This window comes from Sinocyclocheilus anshuiensis, unplaced genomic scaffold (genome assembly GCF_001515605.1).
Source record: "Sinocyclocheilus anshuiensis isolate Anshui unplaced genomic scaffold, SAMN03320099.WGS_v1.1 scaffold2470, whole genome shotgun sequence".
NCBI classification, from domain to species: domain Eukaryota; kingdom Metazoa; phylum Chordata; class Actinopteri; order Cypriniformes; family Cyprinidae; genus Sinocyclocheilus; species Sinocyclocheilus anshuiensis.
In genome coordinates, this window is record NW_015560624.1 from 230,068 (window position 1) to 249,439 (window position 19,372).

The following is a 19,372-nucleotide window of genomic DNA, read 5'->3' on the forward strand; positions in this document are numbered from 1 at the left end:
TAAAAGTTTTTGTTTACATAATATATTTGTGTGTACTGTGTATATTTATTATGTATATATATATAAATAGACACACATGAATGTATATATTTAAGAAAAATATGTTACGTTTATATATTACATATACTTATATATTATATAATTTATATGAATATAAATATATACATGTAAATATTTTCAAAATATATGCTGTATGTGTGTGTATTTATATATACATAAATATACACAGCACACACACATATATTATGTAAACAAAAACTTTTATTTTGGATGCGATTAATCGCGATTAATCATTTGAGAGCACTAATATATATATATATAATATCAAAAAATTATAACTCTGGAGACTGGAGAAATGGCTGCAGAAAATTCAGCTTTGCATCACAGGAATAAATTACAAATTTAAAATACATTCAAATAGAAAACAGTTATTTTAAATTGCAATAATATTCCACAATATTACTGTATTTTTGACCAAATAAATGCAGCCTTGGTGAGCACTCCGTCCATCATCTGTGAGACACTAGACGTGATCCAAACACAAACCAATGCAATCATGATGTAATCTCACTGAACTTGCATACAATTATGTCCCTTTGCCAGTTTAATTTGCCTCTCTGCAGTCTTTGCCAGTCCAGAGCAGGTGTATTATATATCCAGTGACCCATGATGCATCTTCCCAGAAACCATCGTCTGACTTCTGGCAAGCTATAATTCACTACTAGCCCCTTTCACACAGTAATACCAGTAAATTGCTGTAAAATTACCGGAACGACTTTACCAGTAAATTCAAAAATGTGCTGTCCACACAAGCAACGGTGTTCCCTCTTTTTTCCGGTAAAGTACAATTCACAAATCAATTTCCAAATACCGGAAAACTCTGTGACATCATTAACTGGAAATGATCGCTAAACGGCTGCGGCTCCCGGTGTTGTGTTTGTAATCATGGAGGGGTAAACACAATCAGTGTTTTTGTTATTTATTTAAAATACATTTATTTCATACTAAGTATAGTTCATATCTATTAACATATTTACTGACATATCGCTCGAGACTTAATTATATGAAAATTATAATTAAACTGTTTTGGAGTACTACTTGTGCACAATGCACATTTCTTAATATTAAGACTTAAATGTGTTTTAATGTTACTATTGATGAGGATTGTATGATCTTTCAACAATATCGGTCTTTAAATGCAAGCTATTTAAAGTGCATCTAAAGTATACTTGCAACAGTTCCACTTTAGCACAATCCTATATACTTCAGTTTATCTTTAGTTGGACTTCAGCACTACTTTCGCACAATTAAAGCGCATTAAGTACAAAATTAGTTTTTCGAGATTAGTATACTAAAAGTACAATTGCAGGGTATTTTTATTAAGTACATAAATATGTAAATGCATTTTTAGTATACTTAGCATGAAATAAATGTATTTCAAATACATTTTAGTTTATTTATTTTTTTCACTAGTGGATGTTTGCACTTTTGTTTTAAACGTTCACATTCATGCAGTAGCTTTTGGTCCAGAGTATTTTTGAAAAGGTCCTGTTCACACGTGATCTCTTAACGGTAATTTACCGCTTGGAGAAGCAGGACTGAGTTAATTTCACACGAAGCAGAAAGGAGGCGCCCTCGTCTGTTGTGATCTGTCTTTAGTTGGCATCCCGTAGTGTTTTGATGAGGAATCTGACTGGCTCTGGGCCCCGAACAGCAGATTGAACTGACTCAGGACGCCCGCGGCATTAGCCCAGTGCTAATGATAGCAACAGAAGAGTTAGCTGAACGTCAGAGCGACGGAACGGAGGCTTCTGGAAACTAAATGAAAATAACAACACATCCGTTTAAAAGCGCCTGCAGTGTAGAGGAAGAAAAAAGACAGCATCCTGCAGTGATTACTGGTGCTCCAGATGCAATCAGACACGCTCTGGAAAATACTGCACTTAAAACCTCAACAACAGGCCAAAATAGCACGAAAAAAAAACACATAAACCTGTGTGACCTCAACATAATGCTGGAAATACACAATAAAAATATCTCAGCATTCGTATCCTGCTGGTACAGACGGTTACATAAAGGTTTCATGACTCTTCTTCAAAAAATGATGACATACGACATGATAAAAACCTGAACTAAACATCTGCTTCATCTGTAAAGTAAAATATGAGTAACCTGGTATGAGAACCAGGCTTATTATAGTCAAATACAAATAAAACCATAAAAAAGGTTACATTATAAAAATCTTAAACATGGTATTTAAGTTAGTTTACCTGAATGTAGTAAAAATTTAAAACTGTGTGACATTTAAAAAAATTATTATAACAATGACAAAAACAACAAAATTACTAAAACTAAAGTGAAAACGCAAAATATATAAAAAATAATATCTTAATAACATCTCTAAAACAAGCTGATCATTTAACTTGATGTACTAAAATAACAAACTGAAATAAAACATTCAAAAACTTTATAAAAACATTAAAAACAATAACTAATAAAAATGACAAAAGAAAATTCTAAAAAAAAAAACCTTTAGAATTAAAATGGAAAATGGAAAACAAAAACTAAAAACCATTTCAAAATATAAAAAATGAATTTAATGGTATCTCAATGTCTTTCTTGGATGACCTTTCCTGCTAACACACACCGTTCATTTAACTTGATGTAAATTAATAAAAATTAAAAATTAATATTAACTATACACACACGCACAAAAATTAATTAAAACATGACAAAAAAAAAACAAAAAAAAAAACAGAAAATGTAAAAATAATAATAAACTATTCAAAGTATCTCAGTGTCTTTCCTGTAAGACGTTCCCTGCTAAAACAAGCTGGTCAACTAGTTAGAAACCATACAAGTAACGGTTTACACGTGATATTAACATCTCATGTGATCCGCGATTGATATATAAAGAACATGGAGTCTGAAAATGGTAAATGGGTCTCAGATGAACACTTGTGCTTGGATCACCTGTAACGGACGTCTAAAGCGAGTTACATCAACAGCTGCTTTAGGATGCTTCAGAGTGGTTGAGATGAACCTACAGCAGTTTGGCTGGCAGCTCATTACCTCACCTACTAGCAGGCTAGTTCAACCTGCTGGGTGCTGATTTAGCGTTGTACAGAACGACTGCTGACTGCTGCCTGACATGCGGTAGCACCGAGAGGCTGCAAACGTCAAAGGACACGCTGTTTCGGGACAAATTATCAAGCTATTTTTACTCTTCTGGGGACACCACGGCTCTACTTGAAGCTTTTCCATCAATGTGTTGTGAAACTAACGAGATCCGCTCAGGCCTGCCGGTTTCTCAGTCTTACCGAGGTGAATTGAATTGGTTGGGTCTGGCGGTGACAGCAAGACGTCCCTCTGTCTCATTTATACGTGAGCTCTCTCAGCAGACGAGATGAGCTGTCCACACACACACACACACACACACACACACACACACACGCTGGGATGGGACTGGATGGACTGCAGTGTGTGTTTGTGTGCAAATACTTGTTTGTTAGCGGCGTTTGCTATGGCAAGCACAATATTTCCTGTATAACTCTGCTTCTCCTCCTCTGCATCCCTCCATTTTGGGTCTTAACTACATGCTAAACATAACAATACTGTTTGTGTAACACATTTAAATGCCTTTTATATTCACACACTGTTGGCTAACATTGCTCTGTTGTGGATGTTTGACTAGAGTTAGCAGTGAGTCTCACAAAACACATTTGATAACACAACACAACACAACACAACACAACACAACACAACACACCATCAGTCAGAACTGAATTAAGATGCCAGAGTTAATGCATCTGAATTGAGTCTGAATTGAGAAATGCAAATTAAAATTTGAATGTAAGAAGGTCGATTTAAAATGAATTGAAATTCAAAGATATTTTTTTAATTTTTTAAAATAAAAACAGTTTATTTCAAAGATCAGATTCATAAAATTATAGAATGATAAACAGATAGACAGAACGATAGACTGGCAGAATGAAAGAACGATAGATGATGGATGGATGGACAAATAGAAAGAATGATGGATGGATAAATGGATGATAAATAGAAAGAATGATGGATGGATGGACAAATAGAAAATGATGGATGGATGGATGGATGATACATAGAAAGAATGATGGATGGATGAATGGATGATACATAGAAAGAATGATGGATGGATGAATGGATGATAAATAGAAAGAATGATGGATGATACATAGAAAGAATGATGGATGGATGAATGGATGATACATAGAAAGAATGATGGATGGATGAATGGATGATAAATAGAAATAATGATGGATGGAAAGAAACTATTTGGATGGATGGATGGAGTTTGCACTACTCTCATGTTCTCTAATGAATAAACTGTAAAACAGGAAGAGGAAGAGCGCAGTAGCTCCCATTCCAGTGAACAGCTCCTCTCTCACAGACTCTCTCTGCTCAAGTTCAAACGATGCGTTTCATGTTTTCATTATGGCTGCTGGACACAGATTCAGCGGCTCTGCTCCAAACCCTAAAGAGCTGCATTAGTGTCTGTATAGGCAGCTGTCTACTAAGACGACTGAAATGCAAGTGATTCGGTGCTTCTCACTTCTTTGACTGCATACAGTGCGATCTTAAGATTTTGGCATCTTAACATAATTATGTAGCTAACCTTTGGAAGCAGCCTTGGAGAGCATGCATGACATCTTAAAATGCTAGTACACTCGGTAGAGAACAAAAAATGCTTTTACACTTGCACATACATATTTAAAACATCAGCAGCAGGAATGACTGTCCTGCACTGTGAGTCATAAGAGCCTTCAGCTGTAATCAGCGGCACACAGAACTGTTTGCTTGGCATTTAGTGAGTCAGGCTGAGACCCAGAATGCCCTCGCTCCAGACTATCCCGATTAAAACCCCAGAATACCATGACAAGTGACCACAGGCCGACGGGAAGGGGAACCGGCGACCTTCCATCAATCGGGTCACGCACAATGTTAATATCTGCAGTCGCTTCTGCAATTATAAGAGGAAGAGCAACAGTTTAAATGGATATTAAGGATAAAATACATCTGTGTCACACTCTTGTGAAGGGAGGCGCACAAAGACAAAGGTAATCCAAATAACATTTAATAGTAATCCAAGATGATGAACATTTGTACAAAACACAGGGCAACACAGGCAGCATACACAACTAATAACCGGCCAAGGACTGAACAGAAGAGCGAGAACTTATACAGATACTAAAACGAGGGAACTAATGAGAAGATTAACGAACACAGGTGAACTGAATGAACTAATCAAAGGAGAGACAGAAACTAGGTCAAACTCAAAATGGGCACGAAGACAAAAACTAAATGAAAACACAAAAGAAGTCCATGACTGTGACAATCTGTGCCACTGAAAGTCAGTTCAACTCCACTGGTTTAAAACATGGGGAAAATATGTACAGTAATAAAACAATGGAAGCCTAGAAAGGTAGAAACGCACAGTTTTGATGCATAATCATAAAAGTTGTCATAATCATAAAACCAGTTACAAGATTAATTTCATGTTTTGCATTTTAAATTGTCAGAATACAATTCATAATGTGCTGCGAGTGGGTATTAGCTACTGTCTTCTGCGGTCTGTTTTCAGGTCAAGTACTGACATACGAAACCGGCACAGACATTTGAAGGAAACTCTATCAACCCTTTTAATGCAGGACACATTTTAGAGGGTTAATTCACACAAAAATGAACGTTCTGTCATACATTCGGTCATTGCAGACCTGTTTGATATTGTTTTCTTCTGTGAAACATAAAAGAAGAGAATTTGAAAAATGTTTGTAAAATGACCAAAATATTTGAAATATTTACAATTTATTTATAAGCCGTTTGAAATATGCAGACACTCAAAATGTCCTCATAAATCACCTTCTCGCTGTAATACCTATGTCATACCCATGTCATTATACAAATTTGTGTCACAAAAACGCACACACACACTCACTCACTCACTCACACACACACACACACACGCTCACTCACTCACTCCCTCACTCCAGCCCACAGGAATTACATCAGTAACACATAAGCAGACGTTCATTCATCCAGAAAAGCAGCTCCACCTCTCGTTCTGTATTTGTGCAATTTCCTCCGTTACACTTTCTAAGATCTGCTGTCATTGATGTCAGAGCTGTAATTAGGAGGAGTCGACAGCTGGTGAAGGAGACTGTAATCATCCAGGAGTCGCTGAACATGGACTTGCTGCACATTTAACACATTTGTTTTGGGTTAGTTAGCACATGACATTTGAAAAGCGAGCCGGACCACCTCCTGAACATACAGAGTCAGCATTAACGCCAGCATGATGAAATACCGCTGCAAGACTCAGCAATATTCAGAAAGAAACCAAATGACCTAAATAAATCAATGCCTTCGATATGAAATGGTATTTGACTTCTGCAATCTGACGTATTTCAAAGCAAAACAGACAATTCAACAAGAGAAAAGTGAAGCTCGAGACTTAATTTTATCCACTGGGAGCTAATAAGATAAGAAAAGCGTCTCTATATGGCAGGATGTTGGATGGGAGCAAAATAAAAGTCTCTTAAAGGCAAGTCAGTTCACTCTTGATAATGCTATCTTAATCAGCCTCTTCTGCTCACCAAGGCTGCATGTATGTGATTAAATTACAGTAAAAACTGTGAAATATTTTTACATTTTAAAACAGCTGTTTTCTATGTGAATATCTGTTCAAATGTAATTTATTTCTGTGATGCGCAGCTGAATTTTCAGCATCATTACTCCAGTCTTCAGTGTCACATGATCTTCAGAAATCATTCTAATATGCTGATTTGCTGCTCAAGAAACATTTATGATTATTATCAATGTTGAAAACAGTTGTGCTGTGAAACTTCAAACTATATGTATTATATTAATATATATGTGTGTGTGTATATAATATATATATATATATATATATATATATAAATAAAAAATAGAAAACTACAAATGTTAATTACAAACTTTGAACTACAAACTGTAGTTAATCAGTATCACACAAGCAAGCATGCTGTTTTCCCCGAATACTGTTGTATTACCGAATAATGTATCAGCATGATTGCAAATGTGATCTTGTTTACTGGACTGTTGTATAAAATCAAGAAGTTAATATAGTGAATTGCATTTCAGACACAATAGTCAAAATCTTCTATTTTTGCTCTATTTTGTTAATAAAAATAGATCTGAACCATTGTGCATCTCTGATCGACACATTTTTCATAACAAATGTCTTTACTGTCACTTTTGATCAATTTAATGTGTATTTTTGAACGTAGGGTACTTAAATGAGGAAAATTCAACAAATCAACAATACAGTTTGACAACAATGGTGTCATTAATTTCACATAAAACACACACACACACACACACACATTCTATTTTTGCTCTATTTTGTTAATAAAAATAGATCTGAACCATTGTGCATCTCTGATCGACACACAGTGGTATTTCATTCCTGAATGAATCAATGATTCAATGATCCATTCATGAAAACAGTCACTTTCTTCATTCCTGAATGAATCAGCTGTTTACACGAATCGTTTGAATGAATGATTCAATGACTCACTCATTAAGACAGAGACTTGCCGCCACCTACTGGTGGTTTGAGTTTCATATTTAAACTATCATTTCATTTAAAAAAATACTGATTTCATACAACAGTTCAATAAACAAGAAATTAATATTGTGAGTTGCATTTCAGACACAATATTGTCAAAATCTTCTATTTTTGCTCTATTTTGTTAATAAAAATAGATCCAAACAGAACCATTGCATGTCTGTGATCAACACACAGTGATATTTCATTCTTGAATGAATCAGAGATTTGAATGAATCAATGATTCAATGATCCACAGTTACTTGTTTGATTCCTGAATGAATCAGCCGTTTAAACGAATCAGTTGAATGAATAATTAAATGACTCACTCATTAAGGCAGTGACTTGCCGCCACCTACTGGCAGTTTAAAGTATCCTTTCATTAAAAAAGAAAAATTAATTTTATAAAACAGTTCAATAAATGAGAAGTTAATGTTGTGAGACAGTCACTTGCTTCATACCTGAATGAATCAGCTGAATAATGACTCACTTATTAATACTTGCCGCCAACAACTCGAAAGTACCCTTCAATTTTTAAAAATCATTTCATGTTTTAATATTCAAAATATTATTTCTAAAACATTAACTTCTAAAGCATTATTTAATGCAACTGTTATTGCAGTGCAAATAATGCTTCAGATGCAGCTTCTGTGTCACTTCTGTAGTGCAAAAATGGATTTTGTTAATAATGGTTTAGTTTGATTGGGAACAGCCTATAGTGTCTCATTATTCTAATTGAGTTTACTGATTAAATGTAAGAATTTGGCATAAAACATGATGCATACATCTTCAAAAAGTTCAAGTCTGTCACTGCTGTGAACGAACCAGAATATGAAGAATAAGAAGTCAAAAGTACCAGCACAAAAGCACTCTCAGAAAAATATCATAGTCATCGAGCTCATTTTTTGTCACTATCACACACCCTAATCCGGTCCAAATGTGTTTCTCCTCAAGGTCTGGACACTCTCAGGCCTGCAGACGTACTGGCACAGAGCGCTTCAGCTTTTATCTGAAGGATTTGCGCTCGGCTCTCGGGGTGAAGTGAGGATGTGAAGGGTCGTTTATGGATACAGCAGCGGATCTGGGCTGCCTTTGATTTGATAGGAACAGTTCAAGTTCAGAGATAAAGAGTGTGGACACACACGTGCGATAAGACCTCCACCGCAGCCACGGATAAACTGCAGCACCACACACAGGAATACAATTACCCAGCTGCCCTTTCACCAACACAAAAACAGCCATAAATCTACAAACAACTGACTTTAAAACACTTTCAAATGTCTGTTGAGGGAAAATATTTGCTCTTTAAGGGCTACTGCATAGTCAGACAGTTATTATTTTAAAGTATGAGGTCTCTTTTGTGACACTGAAGGGGTTTATTTGGCGATAATGACCGGCTGACTGTATACTGTCATGCCAATTACTTCATATATTCAAGAGAAGCGTGTTTACAAGATTAGCTGCATAATCCTGTTAAATATGTCCAGGTACAAGCAGCAATGCTCCTACTTGTGATGCATATTTAGGGCTAAATGTAAGTTTTATACATTTGAATTGCATATAAATTATCTATGCATTTGGATTGCACAGTTTTAACGTAAACTAATAAACTTAATGTGATGCAGTCATACAAAAATGAAACAGGTCAGATTTCTGCACTTCTGCAAATATTTGCATCTATGTGTATTTAAAACTATATGTTCACTAGTAGTCTACTATAATAGTATGTGTGAGATTTATTGGTACATTATCTGTCAAGTTTAGTACAAAATTATCTTCCAGTTGTGTTGTTTATGTTTCAAACGTGCATTAGTATTAGTACTGTGTGTGTGTGTGTGCTGGTGAGAGATGAGGAAACATCCAGAGACACGCTGCTCTCTCGGAGTGAAGTGCTCAAATCCTCATAAATATGAGCGATCTGGGATTTGATTGATATCGCGGCTAAAAGCTTTCCTGCTGCGCTGCCAAGACTCTAAATCTGAGGGCCATTTTCTTTGTGTCGGGTTTTACTTGTAGTATTCAGTCCTTTCACTGCAACACTGTGGACATTCAGCTCCATTAGACAGAACAGAAAGTGGTAGTTATACAGCCTGTACAAGATAAACAAGATGTTTTATATACTATAAACAGTATTATGCTGTACTCAAAACAATATTTAGGCCTAAGTTGTATTTGAATTGCATATAAAATTTCCATGCATTTGGATGGATACACAGTTTTAACATAAACTAAATCTAAACTAAACTAAACCTTCTCAAATCAAAAACCGTGGGTGGACAGAACAATCCGTGCTGCAGTAAACAAACACACTGCCGCATACAACGCCGGTCTGTCGTCGGGGAACATGAGTGAGTACAAAGCATCGTGCTATGATCTCCGACGGGCGGTAAGAGCCGCCAAACTCCGATACAGGGAACGGATAGAGTCTCATTTCCAGCTAAATGACTCTCGACACATTTGGCAGGGACTGAGGACCATCTGTGCCTTTGGAAATAAATCCTCTGCAGCTGTGAGCGCAGACCCGTCGCTGGCTGACGAGTTAAACTCTTTCTACAGCCGCTTTGAATGCAATCGAGGCAGCGCGACTCTGCCGATCAGCGCGTCAGGAAGCTGCAGACAGACCAGCGATAATCATGTAATCACTGTGTCGGAGGACGAGGTTCGGAGGACCCTAAAGCGAGTGGACGTCAGGAAAGCAGCAGGTCCTGATGGGATTTCTGGCCGTGTTCTGAGGTCCAGTGCTGATCAGCTCGCTGCCTTGTTTACATCCATCTTTAATGAGTCCCTTGCTATCTCAGTGGTTCCCACCCCCTTTAAAAAATCTGTCATCATCCCTGTGCCTAAGAACAATAACTCCTCTTGCCTGAATGACTAACCTGTTTGCACATTCTTCTCTTGTATATTCCTGCTCATCTAAATATTTATTAAGCCTACAGTATACTGTCCTGCGCATTTTATTTTATTCTTATTTTTTATCTTACTTTTTCCATACCTATATTTATATATAATTTTCTTGTGTTTGTATTCTTTAATAATTGCACTGTCCATGGAGCGGACCTGACTTACATTTCACTGCTGGTCATATATTCCCTATATAACCATGTATGTGACAAATAAAAATCTTGAATCTTGAATCTTGAAAATGTGATGCATATTTATCAGTCATACATCAATGAAACAGGTCAGTTTTCTACAGTATTGTTAAATTTAATTTAGCAGTACAAGTTAAATGTCTTGGTTAAGCATGTTTTGGGTTCACTAGTAGTCTGCTATGGTAATGTGTGAAGTTTCTGTCATTTTGTTTCAGCAGTAAGTGTTAAGTTCAGTGATACATTGCCTTTCAAGTGTACTAGTTGTTTTCTACAGTGTTAGTCAAATTTACTATAACCATATAAGTCAAATTTACTGTTACAGCATCTTCACTAGTAGCCTACTATGGTGTAAAGTTTACTTGTACAGTATCTGTCATTTCGTTTCAACAGTATGTGTTAAGTTTAGCAGTACATTATCTTTCAGGGGTACTAGTAGTTTTCTACAGTATTAGTCAAGTTTACTATAACCAATATAAGTCAAGTTTGCTGTTGCCGCATCTTCACTAGTAGCCTACTGTAGTGTAAAGTTTACTTGTACAGTATCTGTGGTTTTTTACCACCGTAGGTACAGGTACGGAAGAAAATTTTGTACGTTTTAAAGTTAATTTCTTCTATCTAATGCACTTTGAGAATTCAAAATTAAGAGCTCCAACCCATGTTCTTAAAACTTAATTAAGAAAAACGTCAGTGAATTTACTTGTACCTGAACTTTAAAAGGGACTCAACCCTCTTTTTAGATTTGATATAGTGTCTCAGTTTAAATTACATTCAGACTGATGTTTTAGGAAGCCAAACAAGTAGAATATACTACTACTACTACTACTACTACTAACAATAATCATACAATTTTTTTAATTATTTCTCCTATGACAGTAATAGCCATATATTGTAAAGCAATTGCACTGTAAAATAAATGAAAATGATTATTTCATAGGTAAAATTATTTAGTTTTACACTACAGTAGGGAAATTATAATACTTTTTTCCTAATTTCTACACTTGAAAGAGATATTTTGAATTTGTACTGCAGTACCCATTGCAACCACTAGCTGTCAATATTCCATACTGCACCTTTAAGCTTTTATTTTTACGGAAACTACAGTAGAGCTTTATCTTGACGGAAAACGCCTCGGTTACGTATGTAACCTTGATTCCCTGAATAGGGAACGAGATGCTGTGGGAACACATTCAGTGTGACAAATGTCTGAAGTAATTATACCATCACGCCATTTTATTGGCCAGTATCGCTTAGCACCGCACCGAGAAACACGTCTCATATGCTCATATCAGTGTGCTATCAAGCGGCAGCCTCCCGCTCTCTCTCGTGAAGCCAACACGGAAGTGACTTAAACTGTAATTTGTCAACTGGCCGCTAGAGGCTGGCTGCAAAAGGGAGTCAATCCCATAGACACCCCATGTTAAAATGCCCAACTTTACAGCAGAAAAAAACATGTTTACAGCCTGGTTCAAAAAATGATTTTGGTCTATATAGCTAATTTTGCCCTTCATGACAACTGTGAGGGGGGTGAATTTTTTTTATAACTCATCAGTTTAAATTATATTAAGCCTTAAAGTTCTGCATAATTAAGGGCATGGCCACTTGAGCGGCAGGTGGATTGCCGCTGCTGACACCACCGTCGAGCTAGGTGGGCGTGGTTTCAGCGTCCAGCTCCCGCCATTTTCAATTTTCCGGGAGTGACGTGCGGTGACGCGCTGCCAAGATGGTGACGGCCGACTCCGCCCACTTTGAGCTTCAAAAACGCTCTTTAGAAACCTACGGGTGACGTCACGGACACTACGTCCATGTTTTTTTACAGTCTATGTGTGCTACGCACAATTTCATCATGTTTCTATGTACGAAGGAAGCACCTATCGAAAGGTACGGGAACGGCCGGCGAAGCAGCATCTTGTTCATTCAGGGATTGTGGGGAACCAAGGTTACAAACGTAACCGAGACATTCCCTTTCATAGGTTCACTCTATGCTGCGAAACCGTCGCTATGGGAACGATATACCATAACGCCTTCACGTACCTGAAGATAGCTGGAAGACCGAGGAACGAGTCCACTCAAGCAGATAAAACCCAGAAGCCAGGAGCCAGGAGCCAGGAGCCATCCTCACGTCAAGACTGTAGAACTTGATAAAAGAGCCACCAAAAGGACCGTCTTCAGGGTCAAAAACTTCTCTGACACAGACTCCAATGCCTCAAATGGATGGCCTGCCAGACCTTCCAGGACGATAGTTAAATCCCATGAAGGAATTTGCGCAAGTGGCCCGGGGAGAGTGAGAGAATGGGAGAAAATCCATCTGTTCACTCTCCATGTGCTCCGCCTTGCAAACCTCACCACAAGCGTCCGTCTTGTGTGGCGCCTCGGCAACCGCAGAAACGGAATCGCGGGGGTTAGACGTGTGTCCTTCTTTCCTCAGGTGGACCTTGTTTCCTCGTGTGTCCTCCTTTCCTCCTTTCAAACGCAGGCTATCACAGTGTCGACAGTCAGCGCCGCCTGAGCATGCTGAAGGCCCAAACATTGCATTGTCATGAGTGTCTCTTCTGCGATGAACCTGTCGCACGGATCAATGCATCTCCCATAACTCATCATATCCACTTGAGAGGAGTTGAAACTGCTCTGAAAAGTAGCAAAGAATGCGACAAAAATGCTTTCCTACGGGCAACAGGTAACCCGCTTCCTGAAGGAAAAGAAATCTGATGAAATCGCAAGTAGCACGCTGATATGAGCATACGAGACGTGTTTCTCGGGGCGGTGCTAAGAGCTACTGGCCAATAAAATGGCGTGATGATATAAGGGCTTCAGAAATTCATCACACCAAAGGTGTTCCCACAGCTACAGCTTCGCAGCATAGAGTGAACCAATGAAAGGGAACACCGCATTCACTGTGAACTGAGCCGTTCTGAGATGCGGAAAACACCAGATCACGAGCTGATCGCATGAACAAAGTGTGTGCTTTGCTTTGAAACGCGCAGCAAAAACAGATTTGATGAAGGGATTAAGCCATGTTGTGCTTTCGGTTTTAGTTCATTTTAACAGATACTTGGCCAAAGCAATGGCCCAAAATACAACTTTAAAGAACTTTTATGTTAGAATGAGAAGATTATACATATTTTTGGTTTATTATTAAACTGTGGCGGGACAGATTAGAGTGTGGTGGGCCGCCACAGTCTACTTAATGAATGAGAAAATGTTGAGTAAGTGTGAAGTGTACTGGTACAATATCTGTCATTGTTTTTCAAAAGCATGTGCTATGTTTATCTTTCATGTTTACTAGTAGTTTGCCACATTTGTCAAGTTGACTGTAACAGTATTTGTCAAATGTCCTGGTGAAACATCTTTCAAGGTCTATAATAGTACGTGTGCCGTTTACTCGTATAGTATCTGTCATTTTGTTCCAACTGCACTGTATGTGTTAAATTTATCTTCAAGTTTACTAGTAGTTTCCTCAGCATTTCTCATTTACTGTAACAGTATTGGTCAAATTTACTTGTAAAGTAACTACTAGTACCCATGAAAAATAATGGATTACTAAACTTAACACATATTGTTGAAACGTCACACATACTACTATAGCAGACTACTAGTTAACTTAAACTTAACCAAGACATTTGACTTATACTGTTATATTAAACGTAACAGTACTGTAGAAAAATATTAGTAAACCTGAAAGATTATGTACAGCCTTCATTCACTTAATTCTCCTGAAACAGGACAACAGAGACTGTACAAGTAAACTTTACACATACTACCATAGTAGACTACTAGTGAAGATGCTGTAATAGTAAACTAGTCTTATATGGTTGTAGTAAACTTGACTAATACTGTTGTAGAAACCTGAAAGATACTGAACTAAACTTAACACATACTGTTGAAACAAAACATGAATGTACCAGTTAATTTCAGACATACTATAGTTGTCACGAATCCGGTCCGTGGCCTTCCGGCCGATTGCCACTAGAGGTCATTCTACCATTACATTGACTCTCACAGTACACAGACTGTTACATGTCACCCCGGACTACAGTTCCCATCATCCATTGCACTTACACAGCTGAATTCACTGATCACACAGCCGTCACTAATCACACGCTCACCTGAGAGCCATTACACACTCTATTTAACACTCTCTCAGTTCCTGTTCAGATCGCCGTGTATTGTTCTGCGTTTAGCACTCCCCAAGTGTTAGCTGCTTTACCGGGCCATTCCGTGTTTCTGTTTAGTCTCTAGTTTTCTTTAGCATTTATCTCTCCTCTAGCGATAGCTACATCACTGAGCCATTCCTTTTACCATTTTTTAGTTTTAGTCTAGTCTTTCCGTGTTGCCTTGTTGTCTGTTTCCTGACCTTCTGCCTGTGTTTATTGGATTACCCCTCTTGTCAAGCCCTCTGGATACTGTTCGCCGATCGTAGACCCACGCTAGCCCAAGGAATATTCTTTGTCTTGCCTGTGCCATACCTGTTTGCTGTTGTTCGACCCTGCCTGTGTTTGACCACTTCTCTTGTGAATAAAAGCTTGCACATGGATCCGCACGCCTCTTGTCTAGTCAGCCCCGTTACAATAGTAGACTACTAGTAAACTCAAACTAATTCACACATACTACAGTAGACTACTAGTAAACTCAAACTAATTTACCAGTATAGTCAACTTAATTAATACTGCAGAAATCTACAGAAATAACTATTTAAACATGACAGCAATTATACCAGTTTAACATAGATTACATTGTTGTGGTATGCTTCAAGTAAACTTTACTTTTTACCATATTTTAGTGACATTCACTTACACCACTGAAGTCAACTTCAATCCCCAAAACTACAACCACTGGTTTGTGAAGTCTGCATGTCTCTGGCATCTGTTAATGAAGCTAATTATGAATGTACATACATGATTGTCTCCATCACCTTGATGAGTGTGCAAGCCACAGTATTCTACAGAATAAACCCATGAGCTTTCACCGTGAATAATACAATAAGCTGTTATGCCTTGAAGCCGGTAATGAATACTCCATGATTGGTGCAGGAAATTACAAACGTCTATCTGCTTAAACATCATCCTCTGGCAGATGAGAGCAGCCTTCAGCGACGCTTTATGCTGCAGCTGCTTTGAAGGCATTAGCCACGATCGCTGATATCACAGGACATAAGACAACCTGCCAATCTATAAAAAGCTAATGCAACACGTTTTGCCAAAGTAAAAGCACCTCTAGATCTTTTATTGATGAGGATTATTTGATGGAGTGTAATATCTGCTCGAGGAGGAGGAGGATGAATCATCATCTTAAAGTGGATCGCAGGATCCTCGGGGACGCAGTCTGGATTTGACAAGCTTCATCACGTCTGCTGTAAATTTGCTTTAATTGGATCCTGCAGAAGTGACCCCAGTGGAATCCTGATTGGTCAAACACAGCGGCTGGATTAGCCAATCAATGCCTGCCATTGGTCGAGAGGTTTTCTAGCAAGCAATCAAACACCTGCTGGTTCTGTTTTTAACATAAACGCTATATAGTAATGGAAGTGAAAATATCATTCATTTTCTACATAGAGGAATTTATTTTTTATGATAACTTCAAAGACAGAATCACTGCGAGCTACGAGTTTGTATATGCTTCGATCAAAGCCATTAGCCTGTATTATTTCAACTCATTTTTATAAATAATTGTGCTTAACAGTGAAATTCCTGTTGAGAATCTACATTACCCACAATTCTGCAGAAAAATCTCCACCAATCAGAGAATCATGACAAGTAGCAAAAGAACTGATCAAGTCTCTCTACATTCTCAAACTACTGATATACATATATATATATATATATATAAAAAACTAAACACAAAATTGAATCAGACAAAAGTATAGCCACAATAAAGTATTAACCACAACATTACTCCACTCAGCCTAGGTGACATAACTGGAAAATTTGCAGAAAAGGAAATCAAACAAAAAGGAAAATGTTGTTTTACATGTTGATTAACACAATAATGTGCATTAATGAATTATGCACAATAAAACCTGGAACATGTTTTCAGTAAATGTTGATTTTATGTTGACTTTAAGCATTCAGCTTAGTAAAAGGACATGAGACATGCATGTCGATACCAAAAATGAATCATCTGGACTAAGTAAGCAATTCAGCAGATGAAGTTTACTTTTAACCAAAGTAGGACAAATGGCCAGGAGCAACCTGGTGCTTCATGCCATTGCTTGCTTCATGCAGGCTTCAAACCAGCAATCTTACCAAATAAGTTAAATTGCACTCTGATGTTCATATTTACTACCAACTCAAGGACTCTGAGCAGAAACTCTGTGGTTGAGTGATTAGTCCTGCAGTTAAAGGCATGTAATGCATTAGAGACGGTAAGCAGGTCAGATATGATGTCATAGCTTTCAACCTTCATCTGTCCGACTCTTCTTCTCTCCGCTATAGACCACAGAAACCACCGCTCAGAGTTTACAGGAAAACATCAGACTGCTGTCTGGCTGCAGGCCCTCTCTACACGAACACACTGAACTGCTGGAATGTAATTAGTGTGGATGAGGGATCAGCTGTACTCCATATAGTACATGCTGTCAGGTTCTTAAAGGAATGGTGCAGCCAAAAATGAACAATCAGTGATCGTTTACTCACCCTGATGTTTCTTTTCTTCTGTGCAACACAAAACGAGATGCTCTTGCTGCTCTTTTGCATGCAATGAAAGCGAGACCTTCAGAAATCACTGTTAAGGTAATTTTGACAAATAACCCTGTTATTGATACCGACTACAGACCCAAAGAACTATTGGTCAATTTTGGTCAATTTTGAGATTTTGGGCTATTTGGCTTTATTTAACATGTTTCTGACTAGTGGAAAGAAAATATCCACAATACACTTTTATGTGTTCATTTTATTGCATGCTCTGTCTATTTCCACTGTATATTTCAATAACACTACATATCTTTAAAGGCTGTGAGTTTTTTCTCCACTTCAGCAGCACTTACATACACCAAATTTTACCGTTTTATTTTATTATCTAGCCTATTTCCTGAAGATTTTTACAGAGGTGCTTATTCATATGTCATTTGCATGGTAATGCACTTTATCTTTTTTCAATTACAAAACATATCATTACAGAACATTTTCTCAAATTGAGTTTGTTTCTCCACTTTAGCAGCATTTATATATACCAAACGTAGCAGTTTTACTCCTTTCTATATTCTGAAGGTTTTTATAGAAGGGTTTATCAATATATCATCCGCATGGATTTATTTTTGCACTTTATCTCTTTGCGTCTATAGATTTCAATAACAACATGTATCGTTATTAGGGATGTAACGATTAACCGCGAGCCGGTTGAAAATCGATTCAAACATGTGACGATTCAAATCGGTTGAGATGCTAAACAAATCGCGATTCATTTAGGGGTAGGAGATTAGTATATTATTATAGGGTTATATTTCAATTTGACAAATAAATGTGCAGCATTTTGTCCAAGCAATAATAAAAGGGTCCTGTCGACACATTTAATGTATAATTTGTCTTAAATCTCATTTTGTAAAAAACAAATTGTGAATCGAATCGAATCGTGAGTTGAGTGAATCGTTACAGAACATTTTCTCAAAATGAGTTTGTTTCTCCACTTTAGCAGCATTTATATACACCAAACTTAGCAGTTTTACTCCTTTCTATATTCTGAATGTTTTTATAGAAGGATTTGTTCATACATAATTCTCATGGCTTTATTTTTGCACTATTTGCATCTATAGATTTCAATTACACTATATCGTTAAAACCATTTTCTCAAAATGAGTTTGTTTCTCCACTTCAGCAGCACTTACAAACACCAAACCTAGCAGTTTTATTCTTTATTCTGAAAGATTTTATAGAAGGGTTTGTTCATATATAATTTTATTCCCATTTTTTTATCCCAATTTTTTCTGGCTGTTGACAGTATTTTATGATTTATGGAGTTGATTAGTAAATCAGTAAAAAGATAAATCCAAAATCCCTTCTGTAAAAATCATTAATTCTAATATGTAAAAAATGTATAAATCAGTGTATACTTAATCAAAGAATGCAATATTTGCATGTTTAAACAAAAAAAAAATTCAGGAAACTTGTAAAAGTTTGCAATTCCTAGTGTAATCAATAAATTGGGGAAGAATGGTGGTATCTATTAGTTCATTTTTACCTATTCACCAGCAGTGTCTTGAATTAAAATGACAATAAGCCCAATAATGGACAGCTGTGGCCTAATGGTTAGAGAGTCGGACTTGTAACCAAAGGTCACGGGTTCGAGCAGCCCACTGCTCCGGATGTGTGTCATTTTGACTTTCACGTTAAAAAAGTTATATGCAAATGTGCATACGACTTGTGCACTATACTAAAAATCATCTGTAGCCCTTTTTCTGTTGCTAATATTAGCTAAAAAAAAATCAGGGATTGACAGTCTTCATTCACTTTCATTGCACAGAATGAGCAACATGAACTTTCTGCTAAACAGCTTAATTTGTGTTGCATGGAATAAAAAACATACAGTTTCAGGATTTTTATTTTTGGCCACATTAGTTTATATGTTTTCTGCTGTATTCTCTATTGTCAGGGGACGAGATCATCTTCTTTAACTGTGTGTGTGTGTGTGTGTGTGTGTGTGTGTGTGTGTGTGTGTGTGTGTGTGT

At 37.2% G+C, this 19,372-nt stretch overlaps 1 protein-coding gene across 1 annotated transcript in view; it reads right to left on the bottom strand.

Moving 5' to 3' along the window:
- Positions 1-19,372, bottom strand: part of LOC107681914 (leucine-rich repeat and fibronectin type III domain-containing protein 1) — a 193,368-nt gene that overhangs the window by 43,088 nt on the left and 130,908 nt on the right. The window lies entirely within an intron of this gene.